We start from the raw sequence: 11,066 nt of genomic DNA on the forward strand, positions 1-11,066 counted from the left end.
TGATACCCAAAATGCTCAGCGATTTGGGTGATCATTCCCCCTACGGATATTCCTCCGAAGTTTGCTCGGCCAACTCTGCCCAGATAATTTGCTGCAAAGGCAGCTACATTGATGGCTTTGTTTTGAGCCATCGAGTACATAAAGAATAGCTCTCTCTGAGTAGCTACCCATGTGTTATCGCCTCTTCCAAACAGGGTATAGGCTAAACCCTTCTGAGCGTACCTGAAACATGGATTCTGGATGCCCGAGGCTTTCGCACCTTTGGAGGAGTAATCCGTCCTCCCGGTGATAGCAATCCAGAAATCCTTAGGTGAGAACCCGTCTGGGACCGCTCCTAGCCCGTTCAGAGGGAGTCGGAGTATTGCTGCTAACTCCTCAACAGACAGCTCATGATAATTATTAAACAACCGGAAACACAAAGTGCCGAAATAATACTTGGTCGTGTCTATCCACCGCTTTTCAAGCTGGAATTCCAACATGCTAAGGAATTTGAGAGTAATGCGCTCGTATGTCGATGTTTCCAAACTCATGAACTCTAGCATTCCTAAAACATGGAACATCATGTATACCTCCATTTTGAGCCCCAGAGCGTTCAGAATCTGCTCACACATGTACCTCGTCAGCGTGAGTTTGCGCTTCCGGTGAATTTGGTATCTCCGTTCTTGTTCCGGATTATCAAACACGATGTTGTATGGATTTGGATTCCGACTCTGGCTCTTCCGTGACTTCGCCATTTCTACGAGTTGTTGCTTTTCGGTGAGAATTCTCCGCGGGGGCATTTTGGACCTACAAAAAAGTGAAATTATTTGAACTTTTGAGTTAGGAAATTCCGAAACCGTGGTGAGGACCGGGACAGTGAGTGGAGTAATATTAGTGAAGGGTGTTTTGGCGATAGGTGAGTGGAAATGGGGGTTATGGAAGGTTTTAGGTAGTGGGGTTTTGAGTTTTAATGGAGGTTTGAAGGTTTTTGAGAGAAAGAGAGTAAGAGTGATGAGAGAGAATAATGAGTGGGTAATGAAAAATCTGATAATGATAAGGTTAATGGGGAAAAGTTATGGTTAATGGTGGATTAAGTGGGTGGGTCCCACGAAAAATTCAAATTCTCAAAAAAAAATCAAAATTTTTGCCTGCCTGACACGGGTGGCCGTGTCAGGCTACTGGTCTTCCACATGGTTTGGACATTATCTTCAGTGCTTCTGACACGGGCCGTGTCAGCTGACACGACCGCCCGTGTGAGGCTATTGTTGATAAATAAAAATTTTGGTCACTTTCAGTGTTCCTGACACGGCCCGTGTCAGCTGACATGGATGGCCGTGGCAGGCCACTGTTTTCCACCTTTTTTGTCTGCTTTTCCCCCTCCTGACACGGGTGGCCGTGTCAGGCTGTCCTTTTGGCCATTTTTAGCTTTTCTCTCCGGTTCAACTACTAGTACCTCTGGCCATGTTGATTGTTCTTTTTCATGACTTAGAAATTTGTTGACGTGATGTTCCCTCCTTGTAGAGCTCCTGTATAAACCTACAAACACACAAAACTGATTAGATATAAAAAGCGTGGGTTGCCTCCCACGAAGCGCTTCGTTTAACGTCGCATGGCTCGACGGTCCTCCATCTGCTTAGGTGAGACAGATTTTATCGATTGGACCACCCTCCTGGTCTTGTATGTATGGTTTAACTCTATGCTCATTCACCTTGAACGTGTCTCTGTTTATGGGATTTCTTAGTTCAATGGCTCCATGCGCAAATACTTTTTGTATCACAAAGGGTCCCGACCATCGTGACCTTAGTTTCCCTGGCAGTAGCTTCAACCTTGAGTTAAATAATAACACCAGTTGTCCTTCCTGAAGGTCTTTCTTCTGAATGCGCCAGTCATTCCATGTTTTGGTTTGCTCTTTGTATATCTTGGCATTCTCATATGCTCGATTTCTGAATTCTTCCAGCTCTTGTAATTGGAGGATCCGAGATTTACCCGCTTTGGAAAGATCGTAGTTGAGTAATTTGGTAGCCCAAAACGCCCTATGCTCAAGTTCAAGTGGTAGATGACAAGCTTTACCATAGACCAGTTGATACGGGGACATGCCCATTGGTGTTTTGAACGTTATTCGGTATGCCCAGAGTGCGTCATTGAGCCTGATTGACCAATCTTTTCGTGAGGCACTGACGGTCTTTTCGAGGATTTGCTTGATCTGCCAATTTGATACCTCAACCTGTCCACTAGTCGGGGGGTGGTATGGTATGGCGATTCTATGCTTGACATTGTATTTCCGCAGTAGGTTCTCCATCAACTTATTGAGGAAGTGGGTACCTTCGTCACTAATCAGTGCTCTTGGTACCCCAAACCGTGCAAAGATACAATTCTTGAGGAAATTGATTACCACTTTTGCATCATTCGTGCACTACGCCAAAAATGACTTTTAACAGCGCATCTTAGACAGCGCTTTTAAAAGAAAACGCTGTCTAAAGTTAAAATTAAAATAAAGCGCTGAAAATGTTCCAAGAAAATAATGAAAGCGCTGTCTAAGGGGGGGTCTTAGACAGCGCTTTTTAAAAGCGCTGTCTAAGACCCCCCCCTTAGACAGCGCTTTCAGAAAGCGCTTTTTAATATAGACCTTAGACAAAAGCGCTGTCTAAAGTCTTTAAATTAAAAAAAAAATTAAAAAACAAAAGCGCTGTCTAAGGTGGGGTTTAGAAAGCGCTTTTGGAAAGCGCTGTCTAAGGCATACCTTAGAAAGCGCTTTCCACAAAAGCGCTGTCTAAGGTCTAATAAAAATAAAATTTCAGACCTTAGCGCTTTCGTTTTCTGTTCATTTGTTTTCCCTCTTCTTCACTCACGCAGTCGTAACCTTCTTCTCCTCAGTCTCCAACAGCCATAACCTTCTTCTCCAAAACACGACATCACGCATATCACCCTATTTTCCTTCAACTTCCGAAAACCCTAGTTTATGCCTTCAAGGGTCCCTCCGCCGTCACCCGCCGCACTCGCCTCTCACCTCCGAACCTCCGCCGTCACCCAAACAATCAAAGGTTGCAGCGCAAGGAGACACTTGAATACGGTACGTTCTGCTCTAATGCACTTCCTCTTCTTCCATTGTCAATTACAATAAGAAAAATTAATGAACTCAGTGGGATTTCTGTCATAGAATGAAGTTAGAATGTTGGAGTGTTCTTGGATTTGTTACTGCAATAGTTTCTTTCTTTTATACTTGTTGCAGTTGTATGTTTTGCCTATGTTAATTGCTCTGCTTGAATGGACCCGTTGTTGTTTATTATAGCCTTGTATGTGTGCAATTAGATCCATGGCTGAACGTATGTGTATGGGTTGGTGTTAGCATATGGCTGCCCTGTTTCAAGATACTTCTTTTTCGTTTTTATTGTTTTTCTTGTGTTTGTGTGTTTTTCTGAGCTAGGGTGATTCTATGAGTACCATGTTCAATTTCTAAATTGTTTGGAGCCTCCTTAGGTTTAAAGTTTTTGCAGGCAGTTTATTTATTTGCATGCGCACTTGTGAGACTTTTTAAAGAACTTATGGAAACAACTTATAAGTTATAACATGTCCATAAGTTGTTTTCAGCTTATTTATTTGCATAGAGTATAATAAGTGCTTATGCCTTAAGTACTTATTTATTGGATATAGAGTCTAAATCAAATATTTGAGAATTAAAGTGAGGATTATTACAGCATATAGGATGGTAGAAAGCTCTTCTATTGATTGTATCTTCCACTTTTCAAAATCATTTTCTGTAAAGGCTGCTATGATCAAGAATTGGATCAATCCAAAGAAACATGTGAATGAAGTCATTGTGAGTTTAGCTGGATACTTTTTCACAACAGGATCCTGCACAAAAATTTACAATTCTTGTTATAAAATTGATAATTGAAAATGTTTAGGGTTTAAACTTTAGGTATTTCCCGGTGTATGATTATTGATAATTATACCTGAAAAACTATCCAACCGGCCCATGATAAACAATGTCCAAGCAAGAATATGCAACCCCATGTCCAATTTTGATTTTTTGTTGAAGAGGTGATGTTTTCTTGCATTTGAATAGGTAGTTTTTTTTCTTTTTAACTGTGAAAGTGTTGTTCATCTCACTTTCATTCTAAAGTAGGAAAACCATGGATAAAACATGGATCTGTGCCGATCGAATGACCAAAGAGTACGAGAGTGGGGTTTTGGAATTCGTTAAGTATGCTGTTCAACACGCTGAAAACCCCAGACGAATGCATTGTCCTTGCTTGCGTTGTTGTTATATTGGTAAGGTTGACGCACATGGATTGAAATCGCATTTGCTGAGGCATGGAATTGATCAAAGTTATCAGTGTTGGATATTTCATGGTGAGAAAATTAACGAGAATGTTGAATCGAGTGGAAAAAGTAGTACGACCTATGCTTCATACGACAAAGACACGGAAACATACGATTGTGATCGAGTTGAAGAGATTGTAGAAGCACTGGAAGAAGATCTTCATGATTGTCCTGAAATGTTTGAGAGGATGGTAAGCGATGCTGAGAAACCGTTGTACAAAGGTTGCACTAAATTCTCAAGACTTTCTGTGGTATTAAAGTTGTACAACTTAAAGGCGGGTAATGGATGGTCGGATAAAAGTTTCACAGAGTTGTTGGCCCTTATGAGAGAAATGCTACCGGATGATAATGTTCTTCCTAATCGAACCTATGAGGCAAAAAAATGTTGTGCTCTATTGGCATGAGCTATGATAAGATACATGCTTGTCCTAACGATTGCATTTTGTTTCGTAACGAATATGCAATGTTAACTGAGTGCCCTAAATGCGGTTTGTCTCGATATAAGAAAAGATTATCTCCCGCAAAAGTCTTATGGTATTTTCCGATAATTCCGAGATTTAGGCGCATGTTTCGTAGTGAAACCGATGCAAGACATCTTACTTGGCATGCAGATGAAAGAATTATTGATGGAATGTATCGGCATCCGGCTGATTCACCACAGTGGTCGAAGATTGATAATGATTATCCTGAGTTTGGATCAGAAGCAAGAAACCTTCGATTGGCATTATCTACTGATGGAATGAACCCACATGGTCTTCAAAGTATCTCACATACCACATGGCCTGTGATTCTTATGATTTATAACCTACCTCCGTCGCTATGTATGAAGCGTAAGTACATGATGTTATCTATGTTAATCTCTGGGCCTAAACAACCAGGGAATGACATAGACGTATACTTGACACCTCTGATCGAAGATTTAAAGATTTTGTGGGAGAACGGTGTGGAGGTTTATGATGGATATAGGAAAGAAAGTTTCAATTTGAGGGCGATGTTGTTTGGCACAATTAATGATTTTCCAGCATACGGGAATCTATCTGGGTATAGCATTAAAGGTCAACGTGCGTGTCCTGTTTGTGAAGACGGAACCGATACGATTCGATTGGAACTTTGCCAGAAGAATGTGTTTCTCGGTCATCGTAGATTCTTACATTCTAAACATCACTACCGTGGGTGGAGAAAAGCATTCAATGGAGACACCGAACATCGTAGAGCTCCACCCGCATTGTCAGGTGAACAAGTTTTTGAAAAGGTGAAAGATGTGCGTACTGAGTTTGGCAAGCCTTTTGCACATAAGATTGTGAAAGGTGGGTGGAAGAAAAGGTCGATATTTTTTGAATTGCCATATTGGAAGTCTTTGTACGTGAGACATTTTCTCGATGTTATGCATATTGAAAAAAACGTATTTGAAAGTGTTATCGGTACATTACTCAATATAAAAGGCAAGTCTAAGGATGGCCTTAAAGCAAGGGAGGACATGTTAAAAATGGGAATGAGAACTGAATTAGCACCCGTGAAGAAAGGAAGACGAACATATCTACCACCTGCTGCTTTTACTTTATCTAGAAAGGAGAAAAAAAAATTGTGTAAGTCTCTGAGTGAAGTTAAGGTTCCAGAAGGATACTCATCTGATATCAGAAGACTTGTTTCTATGAAAGACCTCAAGTTGAAGAATTTGAAGACACATGATTGCCATGTTATAATGGAACATTTTCTACCGATAGGTATACGTTCTATTTTGCCAGAAAAAGTAAGAAGTGCCATAACTAAATTGTGTTTTTTCTTTAGGTCAATTTGTAGTAAGGTGATCGATCCCGAGATCTTACCAACACTACAAAAAGAGATTGTAATTACCTTGTGTGAGCTTGAAATGTATTTTCCTCCGTCTTTTTTTGACATAATGGTTCATTTAGTTGTTCATCTTGTGAAAGAGACACAGTTGTGTGGACCAGCTTATATGAGATGGATGTACCCTGCTGAACGGTATATGAAAATATTAAAAGGGTACGTGAAATCCCGAAGTCGACCAGAGGGTTGTATTGTTGAACGATACATTGTTGAAGAAGCTGTTGAGTTTTGTACTGAATATTTGTCTAACGTTCAATCGATTGGACTCCCCAGAGCTCATATTTTCGACAAAATGGAAGGTAAAAAATTAATTGGGAATAAAATTGTGACAATATCAAGGGATGAACGGGATCAAGTTCATTTGTATGTTCTGCACAATAATAATGAGGTTGAGCCATATGTTGAAATGCACAAGGATGTACTCCGAAGGTTAAATCCGAACAGAAATGAAAATTGGATAGTTATAGAGCACAATCAAAGTTTCATACAATGGTTGAAGGATCATATTTATTTGAAGCGCTCTTCAGATCCTTCTTCGGTAACAGAAAGGTTGAGATGTTTGGCATATGGTCCAAGTTTGCATGTGTTTTCTCATAGCGCATATTCAATTAATGGATACACATTTTATACCAAAGAACAAGATGATAAGAGTACTATGCAAAATAGTGGTGTCACCGTGCTAGCTGAAGCAATGCATATATCAAGTATGAAGGACTTAAACCCCAAATATGCAAATTTGTCATATTTTGGAGTTATTGAGCACATTTGGGTGTTTGATTACGAGAAGTTTCAGATTCCCATCTTTGGTTGCAAGTGGGTGAATAGTAGTGGCATACGAATGGATAAGTCTGGATTTTTGCAAGTTGATCTTACTAGGGTGGGGTACAAAGATGAACCTTTTATTCTAGCATCTCAAGCTAAACAAGTGTTCTATGTGAATGACCCGAAGAGTACAAAATGGTCTATAGTGCTTTTCTCTAACAAAGTGACTGATGATAGCGGTGTCGATCAATGTGATATTGATGTTGAGAATGAGTCACGCATTAGACGGAATGAGTTGAATAGAAATGATGAAGTTGAGGATCTTATACCGGATGAGTCATATATAAGAAACGATCATAATGAGGGAATTTGGATCAATTCATCCGTACGCATTGCTAAGAAACAAGTGATTAATATTCCAACAAAGAAAAGAAAGAGATGTTAGTGACTTAGTAGGTAAATTATCCATGGTTTCTTTATTTTTTGTTTTCATTTGTTTTGATTATAAGTTATATGTGGTAATGCATGATTTCATTATATTTTTGTATTCAATTGCTTTGATTATAAGTTATATCTGATAATGCATGATTTCTTTATTTTTTTGTTTTCAATTGTTTTGATTATAAGTTATATTTGATATTTGATGGTTTCCTTGGTTTATTACAGGTTAGACATGGCTGATGACCAACATGAGGAAGTTAGTAAAGTATCCGCGGAAGAAGAAATCCGAAGAGGCATCACAGTAATGCGAAGGGTGGTCCAAGGAAGATCTCGAGGCATCATACTAGATGTCTCTTGGAACAACCAGGGACAACTTATAGAACCTAATGGGTATACCTTAACTAGTTTCATCGGTGCACTAGTAAGGAATGAAATTCCCATTACATGTGATGATTGGAGAAATAAAGAGTTGAAAGAGTCCAAAGAAAAAATTTGGAGTGAGATAAAGGTACAATCATTTGGCCCTTAATTATACGGTATCAATTATGTTTTTTCAATTACCGATACTAACTATCAATCTGTATGTTTTTCTTAGCGATGTTTTAACATCGAAGACGAAAGAAGAGGGTTTTGTATGAAATTGGCCGGAAAGCTTCTTAGAGGATTTCGGACATTTTTATCATCCAAGTTCCTTAAGGATGCGGATGGTAATTTTGTGGATGCGGAGCTTCCTAGAAAATATGAAAGTTTGATATCGGCTGAAGAATGGGAAGCTTTCAAATCCAAAAGACAAGACCCGACTTTTCAAAGAATAAGTGCTACAAATCGGGAAAGAGCATCAAGTCCCGCATATCCGTACCGAAAAGGACGTGTCGGATATGGACGCTTAGAACAATCCATGGTAAGTATTTATAAATTGCGAAAACAAATTTGTTCATCATATATTAGTTTTATCTGATCAAATTGTATGACTTAATGTGTAGCTGCAGAAGGAGGAAAGTTCAGAAACATCTCTTCCTGCACATGTTTTGTGGAAGGAAGCCCGTGTGGGCAAATCTGGAGTTCCTCAAGAAGACGTTTTAAACGTATACCAGAAATGTGTAAGTATAACATTTTTTCATTAATTGAATAACATTTTTATACACAAATATTTGACAAGTATACGGTATTCATCTGATTTTTCAGGAGGAGCTATCTCAGACTCTATCTCCCGATGATACTAAGAACATACTTAGTCGGGCATTAGATGTCCCTGAGTATTCTGGTCGGGTGAGGGGTAAGGGATTTGGAGTCACTCCGACCTCCCTCAGTGTTAAAAAAGGAAAGGCTCCTAGTAATCGGGAGCTTCATGCAAGATTGGAAGCCATGCAAGCTGAGCTTGATGCATTGAGGAGAGAAAGAGAGGCTAGCGCCTCAACGGTATACAGAGATGCTTCGGACAAAAACAGTATCAACTGTACCTTTCAACCGAACATTCCAGAGGTAATTACATATAATTGTCTTAAATTGAACTATTTGCTTAAATTATGTATTTGACATATATACACATTAACGATTTCTTGTTATTATTGGTTTTAGGGCATTTCCCATTGTCAGCTGTATTTGTCGTCACCACACTATCGGATGGTTGGCAAGGGAAAAGTGCATAACGTTAGCGGAGTATTACTCCACACTAGAGAGCTCCCTGCTGGATGTTTGAAGGTATCAGTTGATATTGCAGTTGACCCGAATGCATTATTACCATATCCTAGCGATGATTCGGATGCAACAACGGTGCACGAAGCAGTAGGTTCGTTTGTTGCATGGCCGACAAACCTCATATGCGTAGGATATGAGGTATGCTTAAAACTTATGTTAACTTTAATGTGTATATTCAAAGTTTAAAATTTATGCTTAAAATTTTACTTACATATTTTCCTTGATTATGTTAAATAGACTCCCACAAAATCCAAATCAAGAAAAGAGGTAATATACAATTATATGACATATATTCATGGAAGTTGTTACATTCTTAATTTGATCTAACTATTTATATGACATGTAGGTTCAAGAAAATGAGGTTAGCAATGCCTCCGCACAACAAATAAAGGAGGTTAGGAACGCCTCCGCACGGGTAAAAAGTTCTGGTGCTAAGAAGACCGTAGCTAGGAAAAAACCTACCACCAAGTATAGGTCGTGCCTCAGGACATTTATAGAGATGACCGATATACCGACCGGAGGTGTTCGGACTATACATATGGAGGAAGGGATTTTCGGCTTTGCTCACGACCAAATGATTGGTAATGAAGACTTCATGCAAGTTTTTGGTCATGAAGAAATCGGCGTCAACGTTGTCAATACATATATTAGGTAAATCCGGTCTACTTTGTTTTATTAATTAAACAACTTATGTTAATGATGTTTACTTTATGTTAATCCGGTTTACTTTATGTTTCAAAAGAGGTGTTAATGATGTTTTTATATTAGGTTTTTGTATGACAAAATGATGCGCCCCAATGATTTGGACGAGTCATTCGGATTCTTAGCACCCGCGAGCATCAACTTAGGTTTAATCTTAAATAGACCGGATACCGTGACGGAGTACGTTCTTCGGACCCTCAATGACAATAAAGATGCGGAGAAGTTTTTTTTTATACCGTTTAATACCGGGTTAGCATTTCATTCTAAATTCATCTATTATAATTATTTTCCAAGTTACCATCTAACATTTGCCTAATCATTACAGTGGACATTGGTTGTTGCTCGCAATCAATCCTATCCGAGAAATTGTGTATTATCTTGACTCGTTAGGAAATGATTGGACAACATACCCGGATATGAAGTTCCTAATTGACACGTAAGTGAGAATGTTCAAAAATTTTCTTAGTTTATGTGAATTGTTCTAATTGCTTCATTTTTATTTTATTAGCATCCTACAAGCTTTTCGGGCCCAACGAGATATCCAAACCTCAAGGAGGGGCGCCAACCGCATTACATGGATTAAAGTGGCGGTATATTTTTAATTACCACATTTTTTATTATATTAGTGATGACACTTGATAAAACTTAGGATTTATAATCCATATTTTTTTTTCATGTAGTGTCCTCAACAACGTAATCAAATAGATTGCGGGTATTTCGTGTTGAGGTTTATGCGGGATACTCTTGCTTTGGGCCGATTAGTGATTCCCACCGATGTATGTATTTCTAACTTATGAGTTATTTTTATATTTACACATATCTCATATAATTAAATAGTTGGAATTAATTCAAAATATGTTATATTATTATGTAGTACTTTGAGGAATTCAAGTGTGCATTTTATACAAAGGATCAAGTGGACGAAATCAAAGAGGAGTGGTGTCAATTCATGATAGAGCTCAAAGTTTTTTCATAAATTTGTGTAATTTTGTAGTATATTTGTAATATATGTAATGACTTGTAAATGTGTACATAAATTTGTAGTATATGTAATGACTTGTAAATGTGTACATAAATTTGTATATATTTTGATACATTTAAGGCAAAATTGGTTTGAATTGGTATATATATATTTGTTAGCCAAAAATTGGTAGAAAAAAGGCCAAAATGGCATGTATAAAATGTGATTCTGTCTGTCAAAATCTGGTTGAAAACAGGTAGAAATTCTGGTTTATAAACCTGGAAAAAATGTGGTTTAAAACAAAAGCTACAAAATTTTCGTATACATTAGACAACGCTTTTGGAAAAAGCGC

The sequence above is a fragment of the Lathyrus oleraceus genome, chromosome 2 (assembly GCF_024323335.1).
Source record: "Lathyrus oleraceus cultivar Zhongwan6 chromosome 2, CAAS_Psat_ZW6_1.0, whole genome shotgun sequence".
In the NCBI taxonomy this organism is placed as follows: Eukaryota; Viridiplantae; Streptophyta; class Magnoliopsida; order Fabales; family Fabaceae; genus Lathyrus; species Lathyrus oleraceus.